The sequence below is a fragment of the Salmo salar genome, chromosome ssa16, assembly GCF_905237065.1.
Source record: "Salmo salar chromosome ssa16, Ssal_v3.1, whole genome shotgun sequence".
Taxonomy (NCBI): domain Eukaryota; kingdom Metazoa; phylum Chordata; class Actinopteri; order Salmoniformes; family Salmonidae; genus Salmo; species Salmo salar.
Genome location: NC_059457.1, coordinates 37127380 through 37144360, shown reverse-complemented (window position 1 = coordinate 37144360; position 16981 = coordinate 37127380). Strand labels below are relative to the sequence as shown.

The window sequence follows — 16981 nt, the reverse complement described above, 5'->3', positions numbered from 1 at the left end:
ATTGGCTGACAGCCGTGCTACTCCGTGTTGCATCGTGCCTAAGCACAGCCCTTAGCTGTGGTATGTTGGCCATATTCCACACCCGTATTGCATAAATAGACTCTGCGGCAAGAGCTACATTTTGTTTGGGGTCTATAACATTACAACACTATAATGCTATCATAGCTGACTCACCAGGTTATGCCCTGCCCACTGGGCACAGACGTCAATTCAACGTCTAATTCCACGTTCATTTAATGTCATTTCCTTGAAATGACGTGGAAACAATGTTGATTCAACCAGGGTGTGTCCAGTGGGTGAGCAGTGATTCTGATATGCTGGTGTCTTCATAATAAACAATTTGTTCTGCCCTCTCATTATTAAATCACGTTTTGAGACGATGTGATGATTTCAGCCTGTATCATATACATTTGCATCCATGACCTTTCTCTGCATGTCTAAGGGGAGGACTCCTCCAAACATATAACAAATGTATTTCAATCAAAAGTATTTATAAAGCCCTTTTTACATCAGCAGATGTCACAAAGTGCTTATACAGAAACCGAGCCTAAAAGCCCAGAGAGCAAGCAATGCAGACGTAGAAGCATGGTGGCTAGGAAAAACTCTCTATCTAGGCTACGGATGGTCACTCCCTTGGTACCTGCTGCCTACGTAGGCTACATCTGAGGGAAACTGCAGGTGGTTTGCAGGCATGAATCTGTGTCAACCTGATACATACAAATGGTCTCTGTTTCCATGGTCAGGATTCTACTGGTTTCTCCTGACTTTATGTAAGGAGCAGCATATCTATCAAGTGTCTGAGTAGGAATGTGATCTAGGATCAGTTTTTCCTTTTAGATGACACCATGAATAAGATTACATGGACAGGGGTGACCTGATCCTCGATCAGCGCCTTGTGCCTTGTTTTATATTTTATGTTCCTGGTGTTGTTCTTTAAGGGAAAGTTCACCAAAATTACAAAGTGACACATTGGTCTCCTTACCCTGTAAGCTGTCTATGTACAAGGTATTACAGCAATCCATGCTTTGGTTTAGTTTCCCTGGCAGTGGTTGGCACTGTTTCCAAATGCTAATGTTTTAGCATTTGTGGCACAAATCCAATTCAAATCATGGGACCGATATTAGAATTTTTTGCGCATAATGTTCAAATAATCTATAAGTGTGATGATGAGGTTTTTTCTTAGGCAGTAGTACATCATTACTGCCTCAGGGATCAAAGGACCAGAAACTGGCATAATGCAGATTATCAAGTAGAAAGGCACATGAGAACCAGTGTGGAGCTACAGCGACAGCACAGCAGAGAGCACTTGGGTGCTGCATCAGGTCTGCACACATGATTGTGGCAACCTTAATAATACAGTAGCAACCTTCTCTAACAACCTCTGTGTCTGCCCCCTGACTAATCAGGCCACATCAATGTTTGAGGAAAAGGTTAGTCAGCCAACATGAACCATGGGAAGCCAAATGTCATACATGACATATTGATGACATCTGAACAGGTATAGATATAATTCTCAGTTTGTATGTATAACAACTTGCACTAATTGGCAGGCATGCAACGCACACCCAAAATCTCCATATTTAACAAAGTAAGAAGTCTTTAGAGGGTGTGTGTCATGGTGATTATTGGCATGGCTGGATGGAATATACATGTTGACCAATGAGACTGGTGGTTGGCTGGAACTAACACAGTACACAGTCTGTAATCCCTCGCATTGAGATTAAACCTCAGCCAGCCCACTTATTCTCAGTGACTGGACAGACCCCCCCCGATCTGTGTTCAGACTGGACAATAGTACCTCTCCATCTCTTTCTCTCTCTAACCACAAGGAAGGGCCCACTCTTACACTAATGCAGAGAGAGAGAGCAAGAGTGTGTGAAAGGGACAGAGAGAAATCAGCCATTGAGATCGACTGCCCCACAATTTAATCTTGCTGAAGACTGCAGAAATGTAATTATGTCCAGCGCTGCTCCGAAAGCTTTAGATTATTGTTCCAACAGCAGAAAAACAGGGCCAAACATAAAAGATGCAGCACTCCATGCTTCGATGTCAACACTGAACTGATAAAGTCAGGAGTGAAGGATGGCTTTTATTGCTGCGTATGAGAAGGAAATGAATGTCTGACTGAATGAAAAAACCCTCCCTCCCTTTCATTGGTGTCTTTCTACACACGAGTAGGCTGGTTTTATTAGAGCACGTTGACATCCCTATTCCTTGACTGGATCTAATCTCGACATTAGTTGTTGTAGCATTGGAAATGTGAAAGCTTACCCTGAAAAGTGGCATAGGAGGCCATTCGTAACTCATCTCAAACCAGGTTGTCAATTTTTACCCGTTTTCATTGTCCCGCTCTGAAAACAAACAAAATAAACTCTGTCTCATGTGAGCATCCTCGCTCTCGCTCTCTCTCTCTCTCTAGTCAGAGGACAACACTTCTCCCATGATCCAGAGTATTTCAGGTTACTGCCCCGTCCTGCCCATCCTGCCGTGGTTCTCTCTCTGCTGACACCATGCCCAGCTGGGAGTTACGTAACACTAGCTTGTGCCTTTCAGTTGGGTAGGTACTCTATCCAGAACCATATAAATCTATCTATGGCGTCTGTGACTCCGTCTATATGGTTTCGACTCCATCTATTTGGCTTTGAGTCTGTCTACCTGGCTTTGACTCCATCTATCTGGCTTTGACTCCACCTGGCTTTGACTCCATCTATGCCTTTCTCTATCATGCATCAATGTATATCTCCAAGGCCATTAGAAGAATATAGAGGACACTATAGGACTATGAGGTTTGTTTGGTTGGAAGAATACAGTACTTTATAGAACGCTTCGGAAGTTGATTGAAAACATCTCACTAAACTGTTGCTAGGCAGGTTTCCATTGACCCAGGTTTATTCGACAAACGCAATGTCGCAAAAAAAATCATTGCGACATGTGTAATGACAACAGCAGATATAGGATACATTTTCTAAAGATCGACCACATTTTTATCTGTTCGACATGGGTGGATTTTTCTTCTGTAGAACTTTCTTTATTAAGACAAATGATGATGGAAACTGTTTTTCGAATAAATTATGATTGGCAAATAATTATGACGGTAGACTACGGGGCACGTGATAACACCGCATAACTATAAAGCTCCACCCCACAATTAATTGTAAATGCCTACGTCTTGCAAAATCAATTTTCTTTGACGAAAATGGATTGTCCTTACTTTAAAGAATACCTGAAATTCTTCATCTTACTTTTCTGGTTGGTTGGCAAGTTTCACCATCTAATTACTTCAGATCTACAAGAGTGCACGTTTCACCATGTCATCAACCGAGGCGATACGTTGGCACATGAGAATTATTACAATATGCAAATATTAGTCAATTATTACGTTCTATCCATGTTGGCTTTCACGGGCTACCTGAGACATGAAACAGATAGGTGGGAGAGCATACAAGCTGTCGCCAATATATTAATGCGCAATTTGCCTAAATGAGTAATGGAAACCCTTCAACCACAATATTTTCATTCGACACTGTAGGTGTTTGAGATATATACACTGCTCAAAAAAATAACACATCCTAGATCTGAATGACTGAAATAATCTTATTAAATACTTTTTTCTTTACATAGTTGAATGTGCTGACAACAAAATCACACAAAAATAATCAATGGAAATCCAATTTATCAACCCATGGAGGTCTGGATTTGGAGTCCCACTCAAAATTAAAGTGGAAAACCACACTACAGGCTGATCCAACTTTGATGTAATGTCCTTAAAACAAGTCAAAATGAGGCTCAGTAGTGTGTGTGGCCTCCACGTGCCTGTATGACCTCCCTACAACGCCTGGGCATGCTCCTGATGAGGTGGCGGATGGTCTCCTGAGGGATCTCCTCCCAGACCTGGACTAAAGCATCCGCCAACTCCTGGACAGTCTGTGGTGCAACGTGGCATTGGTGGACGGAGCGAGACATGATGTCCCAGATGTGCTCAATTGGATTCAGGTCTGGGGAACGGGCGGGCCAGTCCATAGCATCAATGCCTTCCTCTTGCAGGAACTGCTGACACACTCCAGCCACATGATGTCTAGCATTGTCTTGCATTAGGAGGAACCCAGGGCCAACCGCACCAGCATATGGTCTCACAAGGGGTCTGAGGATCTCATCTCGGTACCTAATGGCAGTCAGGCTACCTCTGGCGAGCACATGGAGGGCTGTGCGGCCCCCCCAAAGAAATGCCACCCCACACCATGACTGACCCACCGCCAAACCGGTCATGCTGGAGGATGTTGCAGGCAGCAGAACGTTCTCCACGGCGTCTCCAGACTCTGTCACGTCTGTCACATGTGCTCAGTGTGAACCTGCTTTCATCTGTGAAGAGCACAGGGCGCCAGTGGTGAATTTGCCAATCTTGGTGTTCTCTGGCAAATGCCAAATGTCCTGCACAGTGTAGAGCTGTAAGCACAACCCCCACCTGAGGACGTCGGACCCTCATACCACCCTCATGGAGTCTGTTTCTGACCGTTTGAGCAGACACATGCACATTTGTGGCCTGCTGGAGGTCATTTTGCAGGGCTCTGGCAGTGCTCCTCCTTGCACAAAGGCGGAGGTAGCGGTCCTGCTGCTGGGTTGTTGCCCTCCTACGGCCTCCTCCACGTCTCCTGATGTACTGGCCTGTCTCCTGGTAGCGCCTCCATGCTCTGGACACTACGCTGACAGACACAGCAAACCTTCTTGCCACAGCTCGCATTGATGTGCCATCCTGGATGAGCTGCACTACCTGAGCCACTTGTGTGGGTTGTAGATTCCGTCTCATACTACCACTAGAGTGAAAGCACCGCCAGCATTCAAAAGTGACCAAAACATCAGCCAGGAAGCATAGGAACTGAGAAGTGGTCTGTGGTCCCCACTTGCAGAACCACTCCTTTATTGGGGGTGTCTTGCTAATTGCCTATAATTTCCACCTGTTGTCTATTCCATTTGCACAACAGCATGTGAAATGTATTGTCAATCAGTGTTGCTTCCTAAGTGGACATTGACTTGGAGTTACATTGTGTTGTTTAAGTGTTCCCTTAATTTTTTTGAGCAGTGTAGTTTTTAGGTGTGGAAACATAGCTAATGATGCTGGCTTGTTCTATTGCATACGTGTTCATTTAAAAGAGTTCTCTTCACGTCAGTGTTTGTAACTGGCCTCCCGAGTGGCGCAGCGGTCTAAGGCACTGCATCGCAGTACTAGAGGCATCACTACAGATCTGGGTTCGAGCCTGGGCAGCTGTAGCTGGCTGCAACCGGGAGACCCATGAGGCGGTGCAAAATTGGCCCAGCGTCGTCCGGGTTAGGGGAGGGTTTGGCTGGCTGGGATGTCCTTGTCCCATCTCGCTCTAGCAATGCCATGTGGTGGACGGGCACATGCATGCTGACTTATGTTGCCAGCTGTACGGTGTTTCCTCCGAAGCTGTCTTCTGGGTTAAGCGAGCAGTGTGTCAAGAAGCAGTGCGGCTTGGTGGGGTCGTGTTTCGGAGTAAGCATGGCTCTCGACCTTTGCCTCTCCTGAGTCCGTACGGGAGTTGCAGTGATGGGACAAGACTGGAACTACCATCTGGATATCACGAAAAGGGATAAAAGATTTAAAAAAATGTGCTGTCCTATCATTCCATCTCATCTCCTCTTCCCACTAATTGATGTGATGTGAGGATACCATTGTGTATATTTGTATATCTCTGTTAGAGCTACATATGTCTGTATTCTGATCTTAATTAGTGCTAAAACAAAAGAGATTTGTTTTAAGCATCTGGTGTATCAGATTCAGATCTGATGCTTGAGTGAATCTTGTTATAAAGGGAAGAATACTGTACCAAGTGTTCGGTGTTGTTACGTCATTAAAGTTTGCTGGAGCTTTTTGCGCATAAAGGCAATGACTCATAGTTTAGTCCAAAACAGAACTGAAGCCAAAACCTACTCATTTAACATCTGCTCAAGAAACCGAGCAAGACATTGTAGTCTCAGCAAATGAAAATGCTCACACGTAGGCTAATTTCATGGTTCTGCTCTGGCAGTATTATTTTTTATCTTCATCACTATCACTACCTCTCAATTGCGATGTATTTCATAAACATCTCACATACAAATAAGATAGATATGTTCTGATACATCCCAATTTCGGGTGTATGGTAAATATCAGAGATATAAACCAAGCCATCCCTGGGTGGGGTAACAAAATATATGTTATAAGGCCTGTTGTGCCAGTCAGGGGCCAGGCTGAAGGGTGGCAGTGTGCTGGTCTCATGCTATCATCCACCCCGCAAATAAAGAGGGAGAAATAAAAGTGAGAGGTCCATTAAACGGAGAGGGGGAGGCCGACGTCTATTACTCGGCCCTCCAGTGTGTACCGCTATGCTTCAAGGCACATAGAGCAGAGCACACATTAGTTTCAATAATTTGTTATTGATTCACTTTCTGGCCCTCAGTTCTTTAAGAACACTACCAATGGACCGAGAGATTCCAGTTTGCTATGGGGCACGTTCTACGGATAAAATTGAATTTACTGGATCATTCTCATAGCCTCTTGTTAATTGAACCCACCGTTCAGTTCCGGCCAGTCTCATCAGTGTCATTCAACAAGTGTCCTAATGACATTGCTGTGTGACCAATGATTCAGCACAGGAGATTGTATATATTGTTAGAGTAAACCATTGGTCATAAATGATCGTCATTCCCAGGTAACAATTGAAGATTGCTAATGACATAGTACCGCCGATGGTACCTCCTTTGCTGGCAGTGTGTCATCATGAGGTAGCCATACCATCTATTGTAGCTTTACTGATCACCAAAGACAGAGCTGAGATAATAACCTCGGACTAGAACTCATCATGATGTTATTGACGAGCTCCCAATGACTGTCACTGTGTTTTCTCACTACAGTGGCTGTGGGGAGAGACTAATCACTGTGTGCACCAACAGGGTCCAATGTTCAGGCACACAGAGGACATGTCTCCTATGACCAATATCCCTGGGCAGCTATCACTCACTTCAAAAGGAATGGTCACAATGGCAAAGTCAGGGAATCAGTTGGGAAGCCCTAAGCTGCTTGACATGTGTTAAATGAAATATGATGGCATGGGTCTGAACAGCCTTTGTGACCTGAGGGGAGAGCAAAGGGTCCACTGGAAGAGGTTCAGTGATGATAGCTGAGCCGTGGGTTTAAGATGAAGTGCAGGATCTTCTGTGTCGTTAGGAGAAGTGCCGCTATGCTGCTGTAACTCATGGTTAAATATTAAAGAACCCACTGGCGTCTGACTGCACATTCTATTTACTGCCTCCTACAACCGTCCATCCTAGAGCCAGAGAGAGACGCTTTCTCTGAGATGGGTCTCAGGAAGGACATTGCTATGCTATTTTCATTACTGGTATTGTTCTGGAAGACCATTTTGTTGTAATTATGTAATGTCCAGGGACGTACTGTAGCGGTAAAATTCAACATTATGAATGGCATCAGCAGATAAAATAAAAGAACAAAGCTTCAAAACACACCTTAAGGTGTTCAAAGAGGCCACAGAGAGAAGGAGGGTCATGAAAAGGAAGAGAGAACAAGGGAAAGAGAGAAAATGGGGGAGAGAAAGAGAGAGAACGGGGAGAGAAAGAGAGAGAGATGCTTTAAAGTGCAGTATATTAAAGATTCATATTCAGGGACAGTCTGTACCACAGTATTTTCAGCCCCCAAAGCCCTCAGCTGTACAGCTAAATAGCATCAATAGACTCTTAAGCAATTAGCGTTAGAAGGAATACTTTCAACCATTTTTGAAGAGTTTTGATGATTCACCGGATAGAGCTTCTAATGTATAGTATCATGAATGTAACATTACTGAAGTTGTCCTTTTTATTTAAAATTAATATTTTCTTGCCACAAATGCAATCTGCGTAGATTGCAGGCAATGATTTTGTATGTGTACAAGCATTAGCATATTCTATGGCTTCTTCTCGTTTGGGCAAAAGTCCATCCTCCTTCCTCTCTGCTCTGTGACCCAGAAACCGATAAGTGGCCGAGTGGTCGAGGAGTGCCAATTCGTTAGCAGGCAAACGGAAGACGGTCCTCCCCTCTATAGCCTCCTTTTGGCGAAGAAGCACAAGTGTACCTTACCGCGGAAGAGTTTTGATATCTGCCAAACACCCTTTGAATCAGCTGTTGTATAGTCGCAGGAGAAAAGCATGCAGACATTTAAAAACAATGTGGTACTAATCATTTTAATTATAACTTACTTAATTCATTTTATCACTTTACAAGTTTCTTTTGAAATCCACTCTTGTAAACATAATTTTCCTGATGATGAGCGAGTGGAAACGGAGCTTATTTCAAACAAGAGCATTTTCATCTCCATTCACATTCCTTGTCACCTCTCCTCGATTACCTTTGACCTTTTTTAAAAGGAGGCTAGAGAGGTTGGAGGAGTGAGGATGCAGGAGTTGAGCAAATCTAATTGAGAAAAGGCCTGTCAGTCGATTTCCTCACTCTATAGTGGAGGGCCCACTATAAAAACAAACCACTGGTCCTGGCTCTCAACCCACAGTAAATTGAACTAACCACACAATGTCCCTGGTACATACAAAGAGCATTGAGTAAGTATTTGGCATTTGATTAATGTATTTGTTTTATAACAATCAGCATTTCTCCAAATAGATTGACCATCAAATTCAAACAGATTAAATTACCTTTAAATATTTAGAATGAATCTATTTAGTTATATATGTTTTGGGGTTTAACTTTTTGCATGAAGTATTGCTACCTGGTATTAACATAGTCCTGGTGTTTTCACTTTTTAGAATCTACATATTGTCCCTGTATAGATCATCAGACGTACAGGATTGAAAACAACATTCTCTCGACCGTTCAACAGGGACAAACTGTCAGATTGTCAAGGTGAAAGTAAACCTTCGATTGTGTTATTTTCCCTTGGGCATCTAAGTTAGCTACAGAACCTGTTGCAGCAAAGCATTGATGTTTCGTCCCGTTGCTTAATATCGAGTCTCCCCTCAACCTGTCTTTTTTGATTAAACACACATTGTACCAGCAACACTTTATTGGTACACACCATATCAGCCCTATCTCAAAGCACACCAGCCATCTCAGAGATCTAATCGTCTAAGATATCCTGTCAACTTCTAAATGTTGGATATTTTGCTCTGGAGCATTTGATTTAGCTCTTACACACATACGATCTTCTTCCTGATCGTGGTCAAGATGAATGTGGAATACAGATAAAACGTGACTGAAATACCCAGGGACCTCTCTGGGCCCACTGGCCTCCTCCTTGTCCTGGTATGGAGGGTGCTTATGGGAGTCCCTTTCCACCCTCCCATCTGTCCACACTTTGCTTGTGACAGCAGGATAAGAGAGAGTGTAAGTGGGCTTTTTCTGGCTGTTGTCTTCTTAGGAGGATAACGTGCTAACAGGCCAGCTCTGGTTATGTGATCTAAAGACAGTAATGCACCGCCGTGCTTTGCTTCTGCCTTGCATAGGCAAGATTATTATTAATAAATAATGCATATGTTCCTTTCCACTGCAGGAAGCAGCCTGTCCCCTCACACACACTCCCTCAGTAAAGCCCAGCTAAGTAGAGCAATAGAACCTACACTAATTTAGCTGCAGCATCACATCAATTCTGTGATCTATGCAGTATGCTGTTCCTGTCCATTAGTGTTCTGTAATTTGTCATATTCTATGTTTTGTGTGGACCCCAGGAAGAATAGCTGCTGCTTCTTCAACAGAGGATCCAAATAAAAATCGGAGAACACAGCAACAAACTCTTGGTACATCCTTTGATTTAAACAACATTCTCTCATCCGTAGCAACTTTTACTTGCCACTACAGTAAAAATGAATCATACTGGAATCTGTGGCAATCGCTTTCATGAGTATCTTCGCAATATTACAGTATATTGGAAACAAACATAAAATGTCAAAATATGCATTTCACTGTTAGTCTACACCTGTTGTTTACAAAGCTTGTGACAAATCAAATTTTATATGATTTAAACTTTTTTTTTGCATTTGTTTTCACATCCTTGCTATTCTGGTCATGATTTCTTACCCTAACAGTGGTTTTCCTGGTTAAATAAATGAATAATAATACAAAAATTAAAGTATCAAATACATTTTCATTGGCAATGCTACATTAATGACTCAAAACATTTAAGGGAAAAGTGTATTTGAAATATATTATATTGATTGTGCAATATCACCCGTAATCTATCTTGCTGAAATTGGAGTTCCTTCCTCAGTGTCCTCCTCATTTATTTGAAGACAGTGTTTACTGCATTTGCTTATCTGTAAGGTTTTCCCAAACCTACGCTGGAATGATTTCTGTTTTAAGATATGAAAAAAGTGCTGAAAAGTGCAGGGCTCTTTGAGATCGCATCCTCAGCCTTTGCCTCCAGCCTTTTTTCTAGGATAAAAACACCAGCAAATATTCTATCAGAATCTAATCTAAAATCAAGAGAAAATATTGCATTTGAAATGAAAAAGCACCAACAAACATATAAAAATGTAGACATCTTACCAGTCTTGGCATCAAAACAGTAATTCCTCCTTTAGATAAAGACCAAATCATCCTATAAAAGAGGTTCAAATCCAGGACTGGGGCCTATGGTAGTAAAGTAACAGAGGATACCCTCCTCTAGCTTCAGTGTACAGCTCAGGAACAGATTAGGGTCCGCGCCTGCTATCCGCCCCACTCATCAGAGGAGCTCCCTATCCCTGATCACGCCCACCCCATCACACTCACAATGGTAGAGTCCAACAACCTCTCTGCAACAACAAGCTCACACCTCTTCCCCGGCAGGAAGGAGAGACACACTACTGCGCTGAATTGTATGTGTGTGTGTGTGTGTGTGTGCGTGCATGCGTGCGTGCGTGTGTGCGTGCGTGCGTGCGTGCGTGTGTGTGTGATGGAGGGAGAGTGAAAATGAGAGGAGAGCAGAGATGTGGAGGAGGGATTGAGGCTGGCAGATGGGTGGCTGGTGATACCTAGTCAGTTGCACTACTGACTGCATTCAACCAAAATGTGTCTTCCGCACTTAACGCAGGGGGCTGCCTTAATCAATGTCCATGTCATTGGCACCTGGGGAGCAGGTGTTGTTGGGTGTTAATTCTGCCGTGTTAATTCTTTCCACCAGGTATACGAACCAGCAACCTTTCGGTTACTGGCCCAATGCTCCTAACAGCTAGGTTATCTGCTGCCTCTGTGACATATGTTGGCTTAGGTTAAAGTGGAAATGTATGATCTTGCTGTACTCCTACAATAGACAGCGGGAGGAGAGACAGCTCAGCTCAGAGCTGCTGTTTGTCTTGTGACACTTTCAGATGGGTTTTCAGGAGCAGGAGTTCAGTAGTGTCACACAGGACAGGTGAATTACTGCAGGCCGTCTACAGTATGCTGCTCTGGCTCCTCTCTAAGATGGAGGGATGTTACACACAGGAGGATGCGCCTGGCAGCATACTGTCAAATACAACTGTAGGCTTCCACACTCAACTGAACCTTGAATGTTTTACAATAGTGCTTTAAAAAAAACACATCTTTTAGCGGTTTTTATGCTGAAGCGTGGCAGGTAATTGAAGCTACCCTGTAATATTTCTCGTTCATCTTAATTGATAATAGTTCCTTGGGTAGAATTGTACAGTGATAAATAACCAGCTATTATAATGGAATAAAAGCTCGCTGTCAGGATTAGATTAAACAGCCACGCTGGCCCACAGATTTCTGTCCAGAACTGTTTACCTGATCCAGATCAGCAGGCCCTCTATTCTCACCTTTCTGTCTGCCTAACTGTGGATGAGTCTGTGTGTGGGTGGTGGTGGGGGGGGAATAAAGCACCGAGGGCAGTCCATATGGAGCAGCACCCACTGTGCTCATTAAAAGGCTTGGCACAGGGGGACCTGGGTCCCTGACTTTCACAGACAGATGCTGTGGCTGCTGTTTACTCTGCCAGAAGACCTATACTGTACTGAATAAAGGTAGTTGTCTTCTAAGATTCAGAAATTTGTCCATAAGATGGTCATTCAGGATGTCAAGTTGTCCAACTACATAATGTACATAACGTTCAATAAAAATAGTTTGACTGGAAATGGCATCTGTGAGATGAAATAGCCAGTCTGTCTAAAACACAGTTAATTTCTCCTATTACAAGTGACATTCAACTGAACATTTGCAGGAATTACCAAATAGAAAGAATTACATTCTCTGTCTCTGATGAGCCATAAAAAGCACAGAACGAGAATAAAACTTTTGGTACTTCCTATCCTCAGACTATCCTCAGATTGGTGATCAATAATTTAAATATCAGCATTCCGCATCCATCCTTTGTATAATATCTGTCTACGATGATGTATGTACTGTACATGCTTTTCAAATGGTGTAGTGGGACTTCCGCTATCGTCCTAAAATGGAGTTCTGTCCTAACTGCACAGCTGTGATGCGGGTGATTCCCCCTAAGCCCCTCCCTGTAGCCAGGCAGCCAGGCATAAAGGCAGGCAGGAGGGCCCACCCCTGGAGAGGGCCAGTTGGTTTGTCCTGCTGCTGCCTACTAGGACACCATTATGGAGAGTAGATGGCCAACACAGCATAGGGGAAAAGATCCCTAATCCCCATGCCATATAATTCTACTCAAAAGAGGATTAATTCCAACAGATAGTCAGTCAGGCGGAAGAACCATCCACAAAATATATTTAATAGACTATCTGTCTTCATTATTGACAATTACTTTACTATAGTATAGTACATTTTTTTACAAAAATATTTAACATTTATCCATTCACCAACCTCATTTACCAACCTCATTCACCAACCTCATTTACCAACCTCATTCACCAACCTCATTTACCAACCTCATTCACCAACCTCATTCTTACCGGTCTGACTTAAAATAACTACGCCATCCAGTCCAATTTACTCTCCACCCTGAGAGCAAACCGACAATTCCAGTTGTTGTAGTCGTCAACACAGGATCGATAAGCTTTGATTCCAACTGACCCCGTGTATCTGTTTGCTTTTCAGGCAGGAGGCTCTCTGAGGTAGATATAGGGATTATGCTGGGTACACACTAGGGGTATAAATCAGCATTTTATTATTGTCAGCGGTTTCAATGCGTTGGGTTCAATTCATGATTCCTGGCTGGTTTATATTTCTCCAGTGGTCATCCATCATCCTTTGTATGCATAACCACTTTGATTATATCAGTGCGGCTGTATTTCATTAAACCTCATAGGGATCACTATGCCCGCCGCCTCAAGATATTCTGCCATAGAATGTGTTTATATGCAGATGACAAAATGCTACATTGCTTGAGAGATGGTATCAGTGACTGGTTAACTGGTGTGTGTGTGTGTGTGAGAGAGAGAGAGAGAGAGAGAGAGAGAGAGAGAGAGAGAGAGAGAGAGAGAGGGAGAGAGAGAGAGAGATCAGCCTGTAGGGGGAGGGTCCTGGAGGAATGGGGCGGGTGTTTAAACCCACACCAGCATCATCAAATCCCTCTGAACAGATTGGTGCAGCAGGGCCTCAACATTAATCATTGAGCTGTCTCCCTCCATACTATGCTGCCTGCCACTCTGTAGGCCCTGACACAAATCATCATTACAATCCAGTGGGGCAGAGTCCTCCCTCTGGCTCTCCCTTTCCCTCACTCCATCTCTCCCTCCCTTTCTCTCTCATAAATCAGCGTGGACCCAGATGAGCATCTCTCTCTATTCTTCTGCGGAGCCTATCATCTCTCCTGGATCAACCGCCGTTAAACAGGGATAATGCATGCTTTACTACCGTCAGCTGTACTACCACTTTACCTCCCTCCCAACAGATAATTATCTACAAACAGATGGTAGTGATGGTAGTGACCAGACCACACAGGCCCATTTGGCATCAACCCCTCAAAACAGGGTAATTAACACCCAATGAGCATTTACCAGTAAATAAAGTTCATTCATAATTATTATCCAGAAATAAACAATGACCCCCCTGATCAGACCAGCTGTAGATATCCTAGATACACAATTACCTTACCTAACTTTGTATTTTTTTATTTCCCTGGTTTATAACCCCCTCTGGATGCCACATAAATAATGACCAGGCTTTGTAATGTCTGCCTCCCCTTGATCTAGCCCATGGAAAAGAGGGCGATGCTTAAAAGACCTAAAAGGGAACCGAGAGCGCTACCTACCTGACAACCATGCCCATGAGAGAGGCCAGGTGCCGAGGTGTGGGGGCAGAGTGTCTATTCTCCTGTTTTTTACACAGCTGAAAGGCACTAGGGCAGGTGAATGAATGACGACATGCACTGCACTAGCGCTGCGCTGGCTACACAGTATGTTAGTAGGGACACCAAGGGCCACCTGTGGTCATTTCCCTTCAATAACTATATTATGTGGCTCAGTTGGTAGAGCATGGTGTTTGCAATGCCGGCATGGTGTGTGCAACGCCAGGGTTGTGGGTTCGATTCCCATTGGGGGCCAGTACAAAAAAAAATGCATGAAATGAAATGTATGCATTCACTACTGTAAGTCGCTCTGTATAAGAGCTTCTCCTAAAATGTAAATGTAAAAATGTAATCTTTGATATAGTACAATGACAGCTCTTTCTAATACTGTATTATGTCATGCTTGTCAAATACTACTAGTACGATATAAACGTGTACTGCTGGAACATGTTAGGATAAACAGGAAACGCTCCAATCCATACCATATCAAAACCACTTAAAATATATATTTTGAATGGTGCCCATATCACTATGATCTTGTTAAAGCATTACTCTGATATATGAACTGTTATATATGTGATGTATTGAAATATCCTGAGAGCATAACCCTTCATCACAGATGGGATGTAGGGATGTAGGGATGTAACACCAGCTCTAGCAGCTCTTGACCTGTTGATTGGTAATCCCTATAATTATGTTATGGGGTGTGTGAGCTGAATGAAAACTATGATACTGATGGACTGCATATTTTTGAGTCGCGTTAGCTCCCCTGTAGTGTCAATGGCCTCTGTGTCCCCGTCTTAGCCCTCAGACCTCATTTCTATGATTAATTACCTGGTACTGAGGCTGCGTTTACACAGGCAGCCCAATTCCTATATTTTGCCCAATAATTGGCTAAATATCTGGGCCGGTTTCCCAAAAGCATTTTAAGGCTAAGTTCATCGTTAGAACCTTTGTAGGTGCATCGTTAAATCTGTTTCCTAAAACCATTGTTACTAAAATTGCACTTGAAACCGCTCGTTATTTACCAACTGCCTCAGACCACTTGTAGAAAAGCTAAGTGGGTCGTTAGATGCTTTAATGCCCTTCCGCTTCACTTTATGCCCAGAAGGGTCGTGTGTTCCCCTGCTCAGATATTACGTGCATCAACCAATGTTTGTTTTTCATGAATCGTTTGGGATACGTGGATAACTCACCTCCCAATTAACTCCAGCAAAACAAATGGCTTGAGAATCAATAGATTTTCTATTTGTATTAGTTTTGTACATCCAAGTGATACCCATCAATCCACAGCCTTTGTTAGGATAGTGCACTGTGGATGGAATAATGTGTTCTCATAGTTCCATCTGAAAAATGGATGTGCTTCATACATTTTCCTTTGAATAACTGGGACTGGATGCACTGAGGAAATGAAGGCTTGAATCAGAAACATCAGCACCTGTCTCAAGGTTATATCAGTTCTCTCAATACTCTTTATCCTTTCAGGCAGCCCATCTCATTATGTTTCGAGAAACATAAAGACATTTCACTCCATTTTAATCTAACCATTTTCACAATCATGGGATGTTAATGTTACGAAGGGAATTCAAATAAACAATGTGATCAAGATTGATGAAATGCAGTGATACTGCAACCCCAACCCTACTGCATCAGAGCACAACCAACACCACAACTAAACCCAGAGTTCTTCAAGACTGAAAGATAAAAATCTGAATATTCACAAATAGAATTAGAATAAAAATAGAGAATATTAGCAAATCAAAGTTGCAATAAGCTACAGGTGAATCCCAACCTTGGGACTGTGCAAGCAAATCTCCTGACCAACTGCAACAGCGCTGTCTTTATGCAACATTATCAAGTCTGCCTTACAGCAAAAACCAACAATAAATTAAAATTGTATATGAAAACCTGTTCATGTATCAATTTATCGATTGATCGTTCTACGGAGTCAGAATTGTCATCAATAGTGATAATAGAGTAATGAGTCAAGAGGGAATGCTTCAAAGACATCGGATTATGCTGCAGTATGTTTTCCATAAGTACACTGATATTCCCACAGCAGTTATGTAATGAGGAACCTCTGTAAAATCATCATGCAGAACTTACTGTACATCCAGTGAGTCCAACAGGTATTGATTTGCTTTTAAAAAACCCTACAATAATCTCTGAGTTCAGCCAAGTTGAGTGCTGTTTATTTTTTGTAAAAGCAAGAGAATATGGAATTTTGTTTACCTTCATCCCTGAGATTGGAAGACCCCTGCACGGCATTCACTTTGTATTGGAGGGTCCTCCCGGTCCAGCAGAATGATGCAGAGAGAGCGAGAGAGGTGAAAGGGAGGGAGGAAGGAGTGTGGAGTATTAGAGCAGCGGAGTTTCTTGATGCAGTCTGGGCACTAGCTGAATGCTAATCAGATAGTGGAGGCCTTTCCCCATGAGTGGAGGCGTGCAGAGCAGACCCCCTCCATATATCTCCCTGTAACACCCACTCACAACCAGAATCCTGCCCAGTCAGCACTATCCACTGGCTGGATCAGACCATAGACCCACTGCCAGCCTGCATCTAACCCTTGACTGACTGCTCATACTGTAACAAGGGCTGTATGTACCTGTATGGCAGGTAGAGCCAGGTATCCTACAGGCAAAGTACACTCTCTATGGGAACAAACAGGATCAAACTAAGAACGGCACACTTATATTTTCAACAAAAAAATGCATTTATATTATATACTGTATTTGTTGTATCACCAACTCCAGAA

At 43.1% G+C, this 16981-nt stretch overlaps 1 protein-coding gene across 3 annotated transcripts in view; it reads right to left on the bottom strand.

Annotated features, from left to right (window-relative positions):
- The window catches only part of LOC106573622 (synaptic vesicle glycoprotein 2B), a 45217-nt gene extending 28593 nt beyond the window's left edge, over window positions 1–16624 (bottom strand). Inside the window, exon 1 of one of the 3 annotated variants that reach the window (XM_014148838.2) lies at window positions 16458–16624. The gene's annotated coding sequence lies outside the window, so the exon portion shown is untranslated. Of the gene's footprint in view, window positions 1–10540; window positions 10826–16457 lie in introns of those variants that run through there. The other 2 variants (XM_014148837.2, XM_014148839.2) reach the window with 2 other exon arrangements.
- Window positions 16625–16981: the final 357 nt, after the last annotated feature.